This window comes from Heterodontus francisci, chromosome 34 (genome assembly GCF_036365525.1).
Source record: "Heterodontus francisci isolate sHetFra1 chromosome 34, sHetFra1.hap1, whole genome shotgun sequence".
Classification (NCBI taxonomy): Eukaryota; Metazoa; Chordata; class Chondrichthyes; order Heterodontiformes; family Heterodontidae; genus Heterodontus; species Heterodontus francisci.
This window is the reverse complement of record NC_090404.1, coordinates 7,103,318-7,120,421: the sequence shown is the minus strand read 5'-3', so window position 1 is coordinate 7,120,421 and position 17,104 is coordinate 7,103,318. Positions and strand designations below refer to the sequence as shown.

The window sequence follows — 17,104 nt, the reverse complement described above, 5'->3', positions numbered from 1 at the left end:
GAACACTGCAGAAATCCCAGGACAGAGATGTGAGCATGAGAGCAGGGGGGTGTGTTGAAATGGCAAGCAACCGGAAGCTCAGTGTCCTGCTTGTGGACTGAGCGGAGATGTTCCACAAAACAGTCACCCAGTCTGCGCTTGGTCTCCCCAATGTAGGGGAGACCACAGTGTGAGCAGCGAATACAGTATACTACATTGAAAGAAGTACAAGTAAATCGCTGCTTCACCTGAAAGGAGAGTTTGGGGCCTGGGATAGTGAGGAGAGAGGAGGTAAATGGGCAGGTATTACACCTCCTGCGATTGCAAGGGAAGGTGCCCTGGGACGGGGACGAGTTGGTGTGGGTAATGGAGGAGTGGACCAGGGTGTCGCGGAGGGAATGATCCCTTCGGAATGCTGACAGGGGAAGGGAGGGGAAGATGCGACTGGTAGTGGCATCACGCTGGAGGTGGCGAAAATGGCGGAGGATGATCCTTTGGATATGGAGGCTGGTGGGATGAAAAGTGAGGACAAGGGGAACCCTGTCACGGTTCTGGGAGGGAGGGGAAGGGGTGAGGGTAGTGGTGCGGGGAATGGGTCGGACACGGTTGAGGGCCCTGTCAACCACAGTGGGGGGAAATCCTCGGTTGAGGAAAATGGAGGTCATATCAGAAGCACCGTCATGGAAGGTAGCATCATCAGAGCAGATGCGTCGGAGATGGAGAAACTGGGAGAATGGAATGGAGTCCTTACAGGAGGTAGGGTGTGAAGAAGTGTGCTGCTACTGTCCTGGAGTGCTTGATGGGACAGTGTACTGAGATGAGGAGAAATTTCTTCACCCAGAGAGTGGTGAGCCTGTGGAATTCGCTACCATCGAAAGCAGTTGAGTCCGAAACTTTGTATATTTTCAGAAAGAAGTTATATATAGCTCTTGGGAATAAAGAGGTCAAAGGGTATGGTGCGAAAGCCAGAACAGGCTACTGATCATAATGAATGGTGGAGCAGGCTCGAAGGGACAAATGGCCTACTCCTGCTCCTATTTTATATGTTTCTATGTCTATGTTTCGCTGTAGAAGGAGTTTTACACAGTATGTACACCGGGCAATGCCTGCCCTGTTTGATGGTACTGTTTATCGGAAGCTTTACTCTGTATCTAACCTGTGCTGTACCGGCCTTGGGAGTGTTTGATGGGACAGTGAAGAGGGAGATTTACTCTCTATCAAAGCAGTGCCATATCTGCCCTGTAAAATATTGATGGAACAGTATTCTTCCATATTGTACATATCAGGCTGTGTGGGAGCAGAGTGCTGCTCTTTAATATAACCTGGCATGTGACTGTGATAGACCATATGATGGGAGAAGTCAGCAAGGTGTTCTTTGTCACTGTGCAGTCATTCTGTCTCTGGCGATTGACATAATAAGGCAGGGGGAAATGTGTCTTTAATCTAATGGGGCTATGGATGGCGCAGCGGCTCCTTCACTGAAGGGCATTGTGTTCAAACACAACCCAGACAGAACTGGTGAAAAATAGCTGTCTAGGAAATGGGAAAACGTGTAATAGGGAACATGGAACAGTGTTGTCATTGGCACCAGGAATTCAGCAAGTCCATGTTCGTCCATATTCAAGATTATTAACAATTTCAACAGGAGCATTTTACAGAGAATTCCGTTTTTTTAAGGGAAAGGTCGAAACTGAATGTAACAACTGTGCGATAAACTGAGAACAGAACACATGAGCTGCCAGCTGTCTGTAAAACTGTAACAAGACCAGAGAGACAAAAAATGGCTCAACGTAAAGTGAAGGACACAATTGTGAATCAGGAATATTTACTTATTTACACATCAAGTTCAAACAAAGGTCAAATTCGAAAACATATTTACATTAAAGCCACGATTATCTCAAACATTACAAAGAGAAAAACGGAAATAATGTTTCTGAATTTCTCAGTTACAGTTTCAGAACCATCAACTGTTGGAATTTTACTTTTACAGTTTGTTTGAGTAATACAGAGATGTTAGAAAATGAGGAAAATTCAGGGCGACCGAAATTCAATCGATCACTTGACCTGTAAAAGAGGGATAAAAGAATGAAGCAGAGGTTTCGTGGTCTGGATATTTATCTCAGACTATTTTTTAAATCTATGAAACTTTTCGAGATTTGTCAAACAGCTTCAGTCAAATTGAAGTGTGAGTGGATTGAATATTCTCAACTTCACCAGAGTGACGGCAGCACTGTAGAAAATGCTCAGGAAGAACAGGATGATGAATGTGGAAGCGGTTCTCCAGATGTTGCCGCTCTTTTCCTCATTGTCTTCAATCCAGATGTGGTCTGAGGAATCTACGCAGATGTAGAGGAGAAAATGTATTTCGATGATTTATCACTCCAGGATCTAAGATTGTTACTTTGTATTTGGAGTTCTCTTCCTTCAGCTGTTATTTTGTTCTTTAATTTAATTGTCAATGCTTATTTATTGTTGTTATTCATGCTCAGCAATCTCTCTCTCTTATTAAATCCACAGCCGTTCTTCTTTTATCATCCTCATGCAGGCCGTGTTGGAAAACGTGTCAGTTTCTTTTTTCTTTAGTGTCAGGCTCTATTTTATTTTGCATCAATTTCGTTCCATCATTAGGGAATACGAGAAGATAACGAGGGAGGTTTACAGATCGATAACAATTATTTTGAAGATAGGGATCAGACAGTTACTTACTTGGAGATTGTCAGTGGTGTTGAGTAAGGGATCGGATGTGAATTCCAATCTTGTTTGTTTATTTCTCATGAAAGTAGTTGGGAAATCATCAATTTATCGCAGTTTCTTTGAGAATATTACTTCATTGTGATTGCAGGTCCAAAATGTATGAGGGAAATTGTTGGAGACGGTGTCTGTTGAAACAGTGCATTTGAATAATGCTCTTGCCTGTAATCTGGCCTTTTTATTTGTGCACTTGAGTGTTTGTGTATCTGGGCATGAGTATCTCTTGCTTTTCATTACACTGTGTTTGCGTATCCATGTGTGCGTTTGTGTGAGTATTAATGAAAGTGTTCAGTTGTTTGTTTGTGTACACAAGTGTGAGTATATTAATGAGCTTGTTTATATGTTGCTGCTGTGTCTATGTGTCCATGTATGGTAATGGATGTTAATGTGCCAATGTGCATTGAAGTGTGTATTCAAGTGACAGTCTGTGTGTGTTTTGTCGATCTGTCCATACGTGCCTGAGCATGTTAATATTTGTTTATGTGTGTGTTTGTGTCCCGATGAGTTTGGTAATCCGTGTTTTTGTGTTGATGGTTGCGTTAATGTGTCCCTGTGAGTTAATGTGTTTATACGTGTCAATATAAGTGCATGCATAGGTGATGTGTTTCTTTATGTGTGTGTGTGTGTGCCCCTAGAATTGTAATAATGTGTAAATTTACGTGTTGATAACGACATTTATGTATTAATGTGTGTGTTAATGTGTGAGTATGTGCCTTACCCAGCAGTCCCCTGGTCCTCCGAAACAAAAGGGGATTAACTTGTAACTTACTGAAATTGACCGCTCAGCTGTAAGTTCGCTCCGCACCTCGTTCTGTCAAAGCTGCTCCTCGCAAAAAGAAAAAGATTTTAAAACTGCCCAAATAAATAGTTTTCCCTTACCCAGCAGTCCCCTGGTCCTCCGAAACAAAAGGGGATTGATTTGTAACTTACTGAAATTGACCGCTCAGCTGCAAGTTCGCTCCGCATCTCGTTCTGTCAAAGCTGCTCCTCGCAAAAAAAAATGAGGCACAATGGCGAATTGGAAAAATATTCAGTGCTTTGTAATAACTATGTATTAATGTGTGTGTTAATGTGTGAGTATGTGCACATTTGTGATATTGTATGTGTTCATGTGTGTGTTTGTGTATCCATGTGTGTCAGCATATTGATGTTGGTGATTATGTGTGTATGAGTGAGTGTGTTAATGTGTCTATTTATCTAAGTGCTTATGTGTGTGTGTGTGAATCTGTTAATCTGCGAGCATGTGCGTCCATGTATATGTATTAATGTGTATCCTAGTGTATGCTTTTATGTCTAGATTTCGTTGTGCGTGAGACTGTACTAACGTGTTCTTTACGCAGAGGGTAGTGGGCACCTGGAACGCATTGCCAGCGGAGGTGGTAGATGCGGGCACGATGGAGTCTTTTAAGATGTATCTAGACAGATACATGAATGGGCAGGAAGAAAAGAGATACAGAAGCTTAGAAAATAGGCGACATGTTTAGAGAGAGGATCTGGATCGGCGCAGGCTTGGAGGGCCGAAGGGCCTGTTCCTGTGCTGTAATTATCTTTGTTCTTTGTTCTTGTTCTTTGTGTGTGCTTATGTTTATGTTTGTGTGTATGACTGTGGGAGCATTTCTTTCAGCGTTTGGGTCTGTTCGTGTGTGTCGCTGTATGTGTGTATTTGTGCATGCGAGTGTGTTTATGTGTGTGTTTGTGTCCGTGTGCCAATGCATTTTTATTATTTTTCAAAGTTCCACTGAGAACCAATATCCGAGCATGGCCTTGACAGTGTGTATTGTAAAGAATATTCTTCACTGTTCTGTGCATAAATGTATTCTGTGCAAGATACAACATAACATCAGCTGAATGCACGCAGCAATACAACTGATGGGCCCCAGAAACATCAGGAACACAAGCGTGAAAAAAACAGAGGAGGATTCGATCAACAATCAGATTTGGACGATTAGAATTCAATCTGGTCGCATAAGATTAACAAGGAAGTGTTTAAAAATATTATATTGCATGCATATATATTTTACAATATGATTCTCATGTGGAACGTTTGAACATTCGCACAATGAACTAGAAGCAGACTTTGCACCGATGGCAACTGAGTCCATCTAATAGAGAGCAGTTGTCTTCTCATGTCTCCATCCGGGGAGTGGGAGTATAGTGGGTTAACAAATGGCTTTGCTCCTTTCTCTGTTGTAGAAATTGGGGAGAGGGGCGACAACTGCCTTTCCCTTCTCTCGATTGGAGAAGTGGAGCTACAATGGAACAGCAATTGTTCTTTTCCTTTCTTTATGTTGAGAAAGTAGGGATACAGTGAGTTAATAAATCGCCTTTTTCCCTCTTTCTGATGGGAGATTTTGGTATACTTGGTGTTGGTGTGTGCCCCTCCCTTCAGTTCCCAGTGCTTCTTATGCTGTAATTTAAAACTGACACCAATTCTCAAGGGGCTGACAACACGGGAAACAGAGATACTGTGATCTAAATGCCTGCGTTTGTTTGTTAGAGAAGGGAAAAATTCAGACCTCCCCCAGCAGGGGAAACGTTGCCGAAGTAACTCAACGGAATCCTCTAATGAATTAGCTTTGCTCTGCAGCCAACCTGTGGTGTATCTGGGAGCACTGGTTCTAAAAGACTTGAGCCCGAGATCTGCAAATATCCTACTTTAGATGAATTGACCTACACTTAGCAAATGTGGCAAGCAAAAATAACTAAGCGGTTGTGTATTTAAATCGCGATTGGAAGAACAGGTATTTAAGATTGAAATGCAATCGAGAGATTCTCATTGACATGAATTGACAGTGTCCAACAGTGCAAGGGAAATGTTCACAAAACTCGGTTTACCGCTGGATTTATTAACTGTTCTGTTGATGATCTTCAAGGGGATCGCTTCATGTCCCACCACACAGGAGTAAGAAGCGCCGCTGGTCCACTCCTCCGCTGCAATGGATAACAGGCTGTAGATGAAGAAGGAGCTATTGTCGTTCTCCCCATCACCTCGGTGTTTTTGTAGTTGCCGGGATTCACCGACTTGTCATTGACGGTCCACTTGACGAAGATCTCCTTGGGGGAGAAACCTCTCACTGAGCAGGTGAGGGAGAGGAATCTCTGAGTGGAGACTTCGTCTGCCGGGGGCAGGAGGACAGACACGGAAGGGTCCTGCAGATCTTTATCTGCAGAAAAATTAAAATAAATGTCAATAAACTGGAGAATTCCAGAGAGAATAAAACTGGTGGTTAGATGTGATAGGAATAGTGCTTTGTGCTGGATTTTAACGGTTTTCCTTTTCCCCACTGGGGCCTGTCCTGTTTTCCACTCTGGAGCAAATCCTTCTCGCTGAGAACCGAAGCTATTACACTGGGGAATTGCATAGAATTTACAGCACAGGAAAAGACCCCTCTGCGCAGCTAGCCTGTACAATTTCTTATGCTGCACCCAATACTCCTTCTCCTCCTTCTATCATTTCTCTCTCATCTGCTATTTAACTTCCCCTGAGATGCATCACCTCTGATTCCAGAGGACTCCGTTCGTAGAATTACAATTAAATTATTGGGGTTGTTCATTGGAGCACTTGTTAAGAAGAATTTTCCCTTTCACAATCACAAGAAATAGGGGCAACCTCTCACTTATTGCTTCAATCTCACCGCTCACCTTCTTCCTTGCGGATAGAATCTCTGAGAGGAGTAGGCAGATCCTGATGGCTCACCACGCAGTTGAACACAGCCCCACTCAGCCAGGATTGTGCCGAGATGTTTACGCTGCTGATCACGCTGTCGGGATCCTCTCCTGGTTGGACGGCAATCTCAGATATCAAAGGCTTCTCTTCTTGTGTCCAGGACACGTTGATGCCATAAGGAGCATGAGACACGACGCAGGTCAACGTCACCGTCGCCTCCAGTAAGACCTGTTCTATTGATGGCGGCAGTACTTTAATTACTGGATCATTGCAGGAGCAAGGAACTGTAAAACAGAAATGGAAATAAATCAAAGATTCATCTTCAGAATCAGACACCTGTATACAGCCTCTAGGAAAATAAATCAATTTCGAGATATCAACCTCAAGCTGTAACTTACATATTACACTTTATTGGAAGGACAACAACCGGAAAAAGCTTCCGGGAGATTCTATAACATATACTGCGTACTTGCACACTAAGAAGCCTGCAATGGGCTTTGAAGCAATTACCCGGCTTAAAAATCGAATAATTGAGTGAGAAATTGCGTCCGCACTGAATAAAGTTCTTCCCGAAATCCCTGGTGGAGCAGGCTAGAAGGGCCGAGTGGCTTACTACTGCTAACTCGTAAGCTCGCATGTTCGTATTTCTGCCCGTCCATTGATCCTTGCACCCGATCACATCTCCGCTGAATATAACGCACCTGTCACCCAAGGACACGAGCTAGACATAGAATTCATACTGGCTCAAAACGAGTGTCAAATGGAATTCCGGATTTTAGACCCAACAGGGAAGAACGTTAATTTTCCAGCGCCTTCTCACGATATTTGGGAGGATGAAAATATGCAGCAACCAATCAGAGGAGGGGCAAAAGCCGGGAAAGTGCAATTCTGTGGAATCTTTTTGAGGTGGGGAATAATTAGCAATAACGGTGAAAGGCAGTTTTCTGATGTATGTCATGAGTGAGAACTCCTCATATGTCAGTCTGGAGTCAGAAGACCATGTGACTAGAGGGCAGTAATAGAAACAGAAGAAAAAGAACAGGCCATTTGGCCCTTGAGCCTGCTCAGCCATCCAAGTGGACACTGGCTGATCTGTACCTTAAAACCGTCCACCGATAGCACCGTGGTTAGCTCCGCAGCCTCACAGTCCCAACGACGTGGGTTCGATTCTGGGTTCGACACTACCTTTGCGGAGTTTGGCAGCTCTCCCTGTGAATGTGTTGGTGCTCCGGTTTCCTCCCACAGCCAAAAACTTGCAGGTGATAAGTAAACTGGCCATTGTAAATTGCGCCTAGTGTAGGTAGGTGGTAGGGAAAGTCGGGTTAGTATAAATAGGGTGATTGTTGGTTGGCGCAGACATGGTGTGCCGAAGGGCCTGTTGCAGTGCTGTATCTCTAAATAAAAATACCCTTGCCGAACTCTAAACTGTCAATCTCGACATGAAAATTTTGAATTGATGACATACTTCAAGAGCGAGTTGAGGAAGAGAATTCCAGATTTCCGCTACCCACTGTGTGAATAACTTTCCTGATATCATCCTTGAATGACCTTAGTCTAATTTGAAGTTTATGCCTTCGACTCCATCAATTCCAGTAAACATCTTAAACACCTCAAGTAGATCACCCTTTAATCTTCTATACACAAAGGAATACCAGTTTGGTCAATGAAACCTGTCCTCTTATTTAACCCGTTCAGCCCCGCTATCATTCTACTCAATTTGTGTTGCATCACTCCCAATGACAATATATCCTTCCTGAGCTCATGAGTCCTGAATTGAACACAGTTTTCTAAATAGGGAAGATGCTCTTTCTGGCACTTGATCCCGAGGTTGTGAACAGTAAAGAGTTCCAGACACCTATTGCCGCTCTGAATATGATCGGCCAAATCACGATAAAACTGAAAGCAAGGCCACCTGACTCACTATATGACATCAAAGCAGAGGGAGCCATTCTTTGGAGATGTGATGACATGTTGAACCGTGAGCAATTCTAATTCAGCACTCACAGCGGAATGAGGCACGATGGCGAATTGGAAAAATATTCAGTGCTTTGTACTGACTCCAATAAATTGTTCAATTTGATATTCATCAGAGAACAGTATGATCTGGAGTTTTCTCGGTTTGTGTCTCTTACCCTGAGATCCGGTGATGTTTCGGCTTTGGGTGACCTCTTGATGGGAGACCTGGCAGGTATAGACCGTGTTGGTGAACCATCCCCCAGCGGGGACAGTCAGCCGACTGGTCGCCGAGAAGTTCCCGTTCACTTCACAGGCGGGAGAGGTGGCGAAGCCCGAATCCATGGGTTGTCCATCCTTCAACCAACTCACGGTTATTGACTCTGGCTGGAAATCGATGATTGAACACAAGACAGTTGCAAATCTGCTGCTTGTGATTTCTTCACTGGAACTCTGGGTGAGGATAACAGTTGGATGGACGATGTCACCTTTGCAATCTTGAAGAAAAACATGTTAGATATTTCTCGAAGACATTAATAACTTATCCAAACTGTTCTTTTATTTTAACAGGTTATTTGTTGTCACGCAGATACTAACTGGAGTTTCCTGGCATCAGAACAGTGCACAATACCCTAAATGTCGTAAAGCCAAAGCTCTACACAAGATCACTATAGCTTTTATGTTTTTCCACAGTTTCCACAACACTAACCTGGAATTTCCTTGATCCAGAGCGACTCTCCGCGTCGAACCTCGCAGTAGATTTTGCTGCTTCCCACCTCTGACTCGGTGATGGTTAACTGGCTGCTCAGGGTGTAGGTTCCCTTCTTGTTGAGCACTGACGGGTAAATCTTCAATCCAGTGGTGATCGGCTCTTTATCTTTCTTCCAGGAAACGCTGGTGATTTGGGGGATCTAGTCCATCGCCAAACAGCCATAGGCCACGGAGCCACCGGTGTTGGCTTGTGCACAGGAGCATAGGCCGTAAAGGGTTGGGGGAGACGGTGTCGCTGGGAAAGAATGCCAGATTGAAGAAGTTGGACTCTGTGATTCATGATTATTAAATAACCAGACATCTCCGAATTTGACTCCATCTAGAGTCCAATATTTTCCGATTAAATCCTTTGAGCTTCCATCAGTTCGTCATTTGGTGATCATCACATGCCGGCTCCCTGGTCAGGAAAACACCTCTCTTTCAGGACCTGTCACAATACTAAAGTAAAAGCCTTTTGAAATCATCTCAATGAAGTACCTTTCATTGGCATAAACTGAAAGAGGAGTTTCTTCGCTATTTCAGACAGTATGCATTTCTATCCATACAGAACTTTGTCCAAAAATAAAACACTAGGTATTTGTTAATTGTAGTTTTTGAAAATGTGCTCTCTGAAAATTGACTGCTGGGTTCCCTCACCCTTCCACCCCCTCCCCACCCCAAGCACCCTCCCCCGCCCCCACAAAATAGCGACTACTCTTAAAAAGTGCCATTGCAATGCGTGCTTATAAAATTAGCTTAAGACATGAAACTACACTACCAGGCAAAGTAAATCCATGATTTTCCCATGAAATCCTGCAGTGACAATAGAGCATCTTTAGGCTGTTCATGACCCAGGATTATAAAATAACAGAAATGATGCAGAGAAGGAGGCCATTCTGTCCATCAAGCCTGTGAAAGATCACTCCAGCGATCCTGCTCACCTTCCAATTCCTAATCTTCTTTTCAAAAGTGCCATTTTATCTGGCTATTTTGGATCCTGTTTAAAACTCTCTTTCTGATAGGACATCCCAGATCCTAACAACCCCCTGTGTAGAAACGTAGATTCACACCCTCTTCCTTCATTCATTTGACGCTGATTTTAAATCAGTGCCCTCTACAGACCAACTCACTGAGCTGGGGAAATTGGTTTCTGAATTTCTGTAAAAAACATTCATTATTCAAAACACCTACACCAGCGATTATACAAGCCGAATTGTTCTCCTTCAGTGGTTATCTAATAAGTGCATTCAAAATTATGGGATGTTTTGATATAGCAGATAAGGAGAAATTGTTTTCTCTGGCAAGTGGGTCAGTAACAAAAATAAATAATTGGCAAAACCAAATGGAGTGTGGGCAGTGGGCAGGGTAGTGGCTGCAGAAGGAGGTATCTTTCTAGACAGAGGGTGTTTTTCTTAGAACCATAGAATGGCTACAGCACAAAACGAGGCCATTCGACCCATCGTGTCCGTGCAGGCTCCCTGCAAGTGCATCTGGAGTGCACAAGGCAACCGGACATATCCTCGAAGCAGTCTAACTTGCATGGTTATGACGAAAAAGCTGGCTTGTAAGATTAAATTGAAGAGCTCTTTGAGAGTGAACACAGGTATGACAGGCTGAATGGTCACATTACATGCGAGAAGATTCTATGATTCTACCCGACTCAGTAGAATTAGTTCTTATCAATTTAATGGGAGGAAAGGCTTCATAATTTTGAATATCTCCGTGACATATATTTTACTGCTTGTTACAATGAAAGAGGATTTTTAAAATAAGAGGATCTGAGGGATTTAATACAAATGAGTCAATCAGATACTGTCAGAGACTTAAATCTTATTGTGATTGACATTGATTGCAGGCTAACTGTATCGCTTCAAAAGTTTCACAAAATCTTACTTCAGCGGCTTTGTACCCTCTGCTGTGACCCAGTACAGTAACTACATCTCACCAGAGTTTATCACTGCCTATTCGCTTTTGAACATACTTGAACGAAATACTGGTTTAAACAAGAGATTATCATGATGGTTATTTGGAGCTGGAGTCTCGACTTTTCTCCATTTAAATCGCCAAAAGAACTTCCAGCTTCCCATCAGATCAGAACAGGCGCTGCTCTCTGGAGCGTTGCTGTCACTTCCTGAAACTGTTTGTTCTGAAAGTGCGCTAAAAATCAGACCAATCTCATTCAATAATTATCAGACACTTAACATGTTTAAAAATTATTAATTCATTAAAATTTAGGTTTGAATAAATGTTAGAATCAATTAATGTGCGTTGTTTAATCTGGGCAATGGAACAATTTATTTTCAAATATCTGGGTCGAGAACTCACAGTTTATTAGTTCGATGCAGGTTGAGATTCCTTAAACACTGTGCGTAAAACATTCTCAGGTCAGGTTTCAGGACAGTTAAGCTGCAAAGATCCCTCTATATGGCCCTATCATGAGCTGTAAGGTCAGACATCGCAAGTGCTTTATTCCGTGGAAAGCCACCTCCATACTGCACTGTCACTCTGGGTCAGGTACAGGACAGGTTTAATATAAAATAAAGCTCCCTCTACACTATCTCATCATCCCAGGACAGCTATAACATGGATTAAATATACAGCAAATCTTCCTCTACATTGCCAAATCAAACTCACGCAAGGGAGGTGCAGTACAGATTACCAACTGACCAAATGTCCTTTCACAGTCCGTCTGTCGTGTCTCTGAACAGTTATTACTGATTGTCACAGACTGGAATACTGATCTCATTGCTGAGGCGCCTTGTCAAACTTAAAGTCAGAATTTCAGGTTTCTGACAGGTGCAAGTTTCTGAAATAAATGGATCAAGTTGCATTCCTTAAAATGCAAGAGAACGAACGAGACTGTTTCCAACCTGCAGGGAGGACTCCTCGTCCTGACACAGTGAGCAGGTGCACAGAAACAGAACAGGCATAAACGGTGCAAGAATCAGGCTCTCAGCAGACAGATCTGTTCAGTCTGTCAATTTCAATTAAGTTGTTTGAGTCTAATTTATCAATTATCAAATTGTGATCAGTCCAAGTCTGTAAACTCTTTGAGATTAAACTGATATTCATTTCAAAAGCTCCCTTCAACCTTCAACTGTCTCTCGCTGTCTGTTTGCAATCTTGAAAATATGTGAGATATAGTTTCCCTTATAATGAGTTCATCAAAACAATTCACATTCAGGGAAATTTGATGTCTGCAACAGGAACTCAGTGACAGAGAAAGAATTTAGAAAATCAAGAGACGTTTAACTTGCAAACCGATTATCCACTGGTTTGATACAATTTCAGAATTAAATGTTACCAAAAAGATTTGAAGCAATGCACAAAGTTAATTCATTAAAATCTGTGGTGACACCTTATCGAGCCGAGAACAGCTAAGTAAGAAATGTATTGTTCTCTAAATTACTTTCAGATGTAATTCACAACTCTCTCCGGCCCTTGAGATTTTGCACTCATTGGATTCTTGGCAATTATGCTATTCAATTGTGGGAGGTCATTTATGTTTAATGAATCAGCATTATTATATTCTTGGTTAATTTTCATGTTAGCTGATTTAATACTATGTTTGTAAACATGAGTTAATATTAATTCAAGACCAGTTTCTGCCTGGCACCTTGTGAAATATTGGGGTTTTAATTAAATTATTATGACCCTTAATCAATATTAAATAATAAACTTCATATTAATAGATGAAACTATTCAGACAAATATATTACTTTTACTTAATTCGAATCATAGTTCCATAATTTAAAATGAACAATAAATTTAGTCCCGCCCTGCTTTCTATCTACAACCTTGCAACTGCACACGTATCTGAATGTGTTGATATATCATAAACTCCGTCAATTCTCAGCGTGTATTTCACACGATGGATTTAAGAGTGGAATATTTTAAATAGTTTCAAGCCTGTCCAGGGTCACATCTCACTAACTGTCCATGGGCTGTAATATCGCCTGTTTGTGAAAGCAGGACTCTCGTGTTTAAATATTGTCATAAATCTTAACCATATGAGAAAAAAATCAAAAACATCTGGGCAGTTTGCGATCAGTGACGGTGCTGCCACTATTTAATGACACAATGTTTTTATATTTTACTCCCGTGGTTCAGACAATACCTGTACATTAATTGTTAAATATATTGTGCTTTTTTGTTGAAGGAAGCTCCAAAACGATCACTGTAAAATAGACGAAAACAATTCTTCAGATCATCTGCGACATTTGAAATTTAATGTTCAAATGTAGCCGAGATTTTGTTGACCAATTTAATATTTAATAACAATTAGGCATAACTGTCATGTATACACTATCCTTTGCCTATAATTCTATCCTGTGAGCCGGACAGCTGTAAGAGACAAGATGCTGTTATTGAATTCAAAAATAACATTAACCTTGTGTAATTAATTGAATCTGCTTGAACATCAACGTGTTATTTGTTTGGCTCTAGCCTGATGCAGTCTGCAAGTTTCTTCAATTTAAATAAAATCATGTGAACAATTCGTTGACTGCCAGCGACTTCTTGTCTCAGGAAAATGGTTAATATTAGATCAGTGATAATTATCGCGCTATGCAACAACAAATGACATTTAAGGAAGAACATAGTTTGGGCTGCACGCAAAGAATGTAATAACCAGACAGATATATTGCACAGACACACTGCAATTTACAACTCCTATTTAAGTTATGAGTAAATACAAGCTGCCATTCCTCTGTTTTAATCAGGAATATAACAATTAATTCAAAAGCGCTCATCAAACTGAACAGAGCACTGGAATAAGTACACTCTTATTGCAATCATTTCAAGCATAAATTAAAAATTGTCTCCAGCCCATAAAATGCTCTGGTCATGGTAATTATGTGCGTGGCACGCCAGAATTGTAAAAGTAGTTTAATGAATAATGAATCGATGTTAATATTAAAGCATATTTGGTTTATATGTGGAGATATTGTCGCATTATAATTATTTGAATTGCATTCATTTCACTCTCCAATCTGCAAACTTGCTGCGTATGCAGTTTGTATTTGCAATAACATTTCACGTACTGAAAGAGCGTCGCAAACCATGGTTTAATAGATAAACCTGTTATTAAAGTTAAAAAATGCCTTGAAAAATCTTAAAGCGTTTTTTTTTCATTTCTGAAACCTGGCAGTTTTCCTGATAAAATTGCCTTTCGTTTTGAACAGGTAAAATGTCTCCATTCGATTAGAAATCCGACAGCCGCTCAATGTCACAAAGCAGAAACGCCAGCTTCACAAATTTTCCTTTGGAACACAGACACACACTCTCCTCAGCAGGTAAAACCCAACTCACATCACTGAGGGGCTGAATCCCGCCTCAGTACTTTTCATGGAGAAGCAGCTGAATTCCACAAACACTTGCAGCAGAATCAAATACAAAACTGCAAAAAAAAAAAAAAATCTCAATGCAGAATCCGCCGAGTCCGCCTGCCTCTGAATTACGAGATATATAAAACAATGGCAGCAGAATTACTGGTACAAAGAACATGTTTCATAAATTAATATTGATGCTATAGCATTTTAATTGATATTGGCTCATATCACTGCATTATAATAAATGAGGTTATATTCATGTAAATCTGACTAAAGCAGCAAACTTGTTATTTATGCAGTACTTAATTACATCAAAATGTATTGTGTCACATATGAGCATTCGTGAGCAGTAGATTGATAGATGAAAATTTTTAAATTACCACAAACAGTAAAAGATGAAAATATAGTAAGGCTATTTGTGACCTCTGAAACTTTCAGCCTATAAACTTATTTGAAACATATTTCAAACTTATTGTTTGTGTTCGTTCGGAAAACCTGCAGCAGCTAGATGTCATCGAGATTAAACAATGTAGAAACGTCATAAGGTTTAACAGCAATTAGATATTTAAAGTCGCCCAGACACACAGTCACATCAGCAAATGTACACCAAATCACATCAATCAGGAACTGAAACCCTCAACAACACCGATTTGGAGAAGCCATTAAAATCTTTCATCCCTTTGCAGCAGAATCACAGAAAACATTGCAACAGATCTCAATACAGAATCCACCGAATCCACATTTCAGTGAACCAATGCATCATTAAAATAGACAGAAATATAAAATAAAACACAAACAAAACAGTTACTGAATGAGAGCTTTTTTTTTAGAGCTTTCTCCTTACCTGCAGTCACCGTCACCATGGTCCCTTGTCCCCAGTAGTCCATGGTGTCACAGTGTTACATTCCCTGGGCAGGGTCACACAATAACTGGCTCTGCACAGAATGGAGATAAAGCCCTCATTATTTTAAACATCCACATCCCAGATTAAAATTGTAAATTCTAACTGCGCTAATGATTCTTTTCACTGTTGGTACATTATCCTGATGTTTTATATTTCACTCAGCAACATATCAGCAATTATTGAAATCACCAACTGATGAATGAATAATTCATCAGTTTATCCATAATAAACCGTCGAGTAGGACAGTGCTGGACACAAATAGAAATTCACTGTATATATAGTTGGATTGTAAAAGCAAGCACTGACCCAGACTCTTCAATTAGCGCTGAGGGAGTTTTTGTATTGACAGTAACTGCTCAGTGTACCCAATGTAGTAATGTTTCTTGCACAGTAATAGATGGCGGTGCCTTCGGTCTTCAGGTTCTTCATGGCCAAAGCGAAGATATTATTTGAAGTGTCTTTGGACGCAGTAAATCGATCCTTAATCTCTGGGGCGTAACTATTGCTGGATGAAGCATCGTAGTGAACCAACCACTCCAGCCCCTGCCCGGGAACCTGTCATATCCAGTACATCCGGGTGTTGCCAAGATTGAATCCACTAGTTTTACAGGTCAGTCTCAGGGAGCCTCCAGGTTTCCCGGTCTCTGCCTCTGGCTGAGTCAACACGACATCTGAATGGACACCTGTAAAAAATATCAAAAACCCTGAGGATTAATCCTGGTGAAAGAATTCCTGACTCTGTAACATTCCAGAGAGAGACTAACACTGAGACAGTAACAGTGAGAGAAACGGACAATAAAACTTACTCACGGGATAAGAAAACCAGTAACAGACTGAGAGAAATCGCCGAGCTCATCCTTCTGGCAATTCGGTGAAAATGGTTCTGCCAAGAACTCACTGAGCAAACTGGCTCCAGGACTGTTGTATTGCAGTGATAGTGAATGGCATTTAAATACCCGGCAGAAGGGGGCGAGGTTCCAGGCGCCGCCTATCGATTCCCTGACCGAGGCCTTGACTGCATCCACGTCCCACTTTTCACATCACCAAAAGAATGGATTCATATCATTAGACTGGGTTATTATTAAATGTGAACGTTTTATCTCTTTCTTGGGATAGGTATTTGGCTGTATGGTTTGAATGCAAACGGTTACTTGTTACTAAATGGAAATATTGCAGTTGAGAATGCGTTCAGTAATAAATAATTGCATTGTGGCCTGTGAATTAAACCCTTTTATTTCGTCAAGACTACACTAAGGATGTCAAAGCTTCAGATTGAATTATATTAATGGCGTCAAAAGTGACTGCTCGTTGCTCTGTCTCTTGCTATCCAACCCTTCGATCTATAGCAATAAAGTATCCCCGATAATGTTTTCTTTTTAAATAATTTTATGCAGAAAATGCGGGATATTAGAGAAGTGATTCGATTTGCAGCGTGAATGACTGCAGTTACACTACAAAAGACCAGAGTGAATAGAAACACTTCACATTACACAAGTCTTTCTCTCTCTCTGTGTATTTCTCGAATTGCTCTTGATTCTATGACCCTAAGCTAGCCATTTGAAAATTACCTGTAAAATAAGTTGACTTGCCTGATAATGAAGGAGTGACATGTAAAATTCAGATCAGCTTTTGAAAAACAGGAACTAGTGAATCAGAACCGATAGGTCGATCAGCAAATCTATCCCCCTGCACCCAAATCATTGCAGATAACTGTAATAGCGACAGACTGTGCAACATACTTTTGTATCAGAAACGCAGTTATCAAGACTC

General features: G+C 41.2%; 1 pseudogene; it reads right to left on the bottom strand.

Moving 5' to 3' along the window:
* Positions 1–5,486: 5,486 nt before the first annotated feature.
* On the bottom strand, positions 5,487–15,321 carry LOC137348477 (Ig heavy chain C region-like; annotated as a pseudogene).
* Between the last annotated feature and the right edge of the window lie 1,783 nt (positions 15,322–17,104).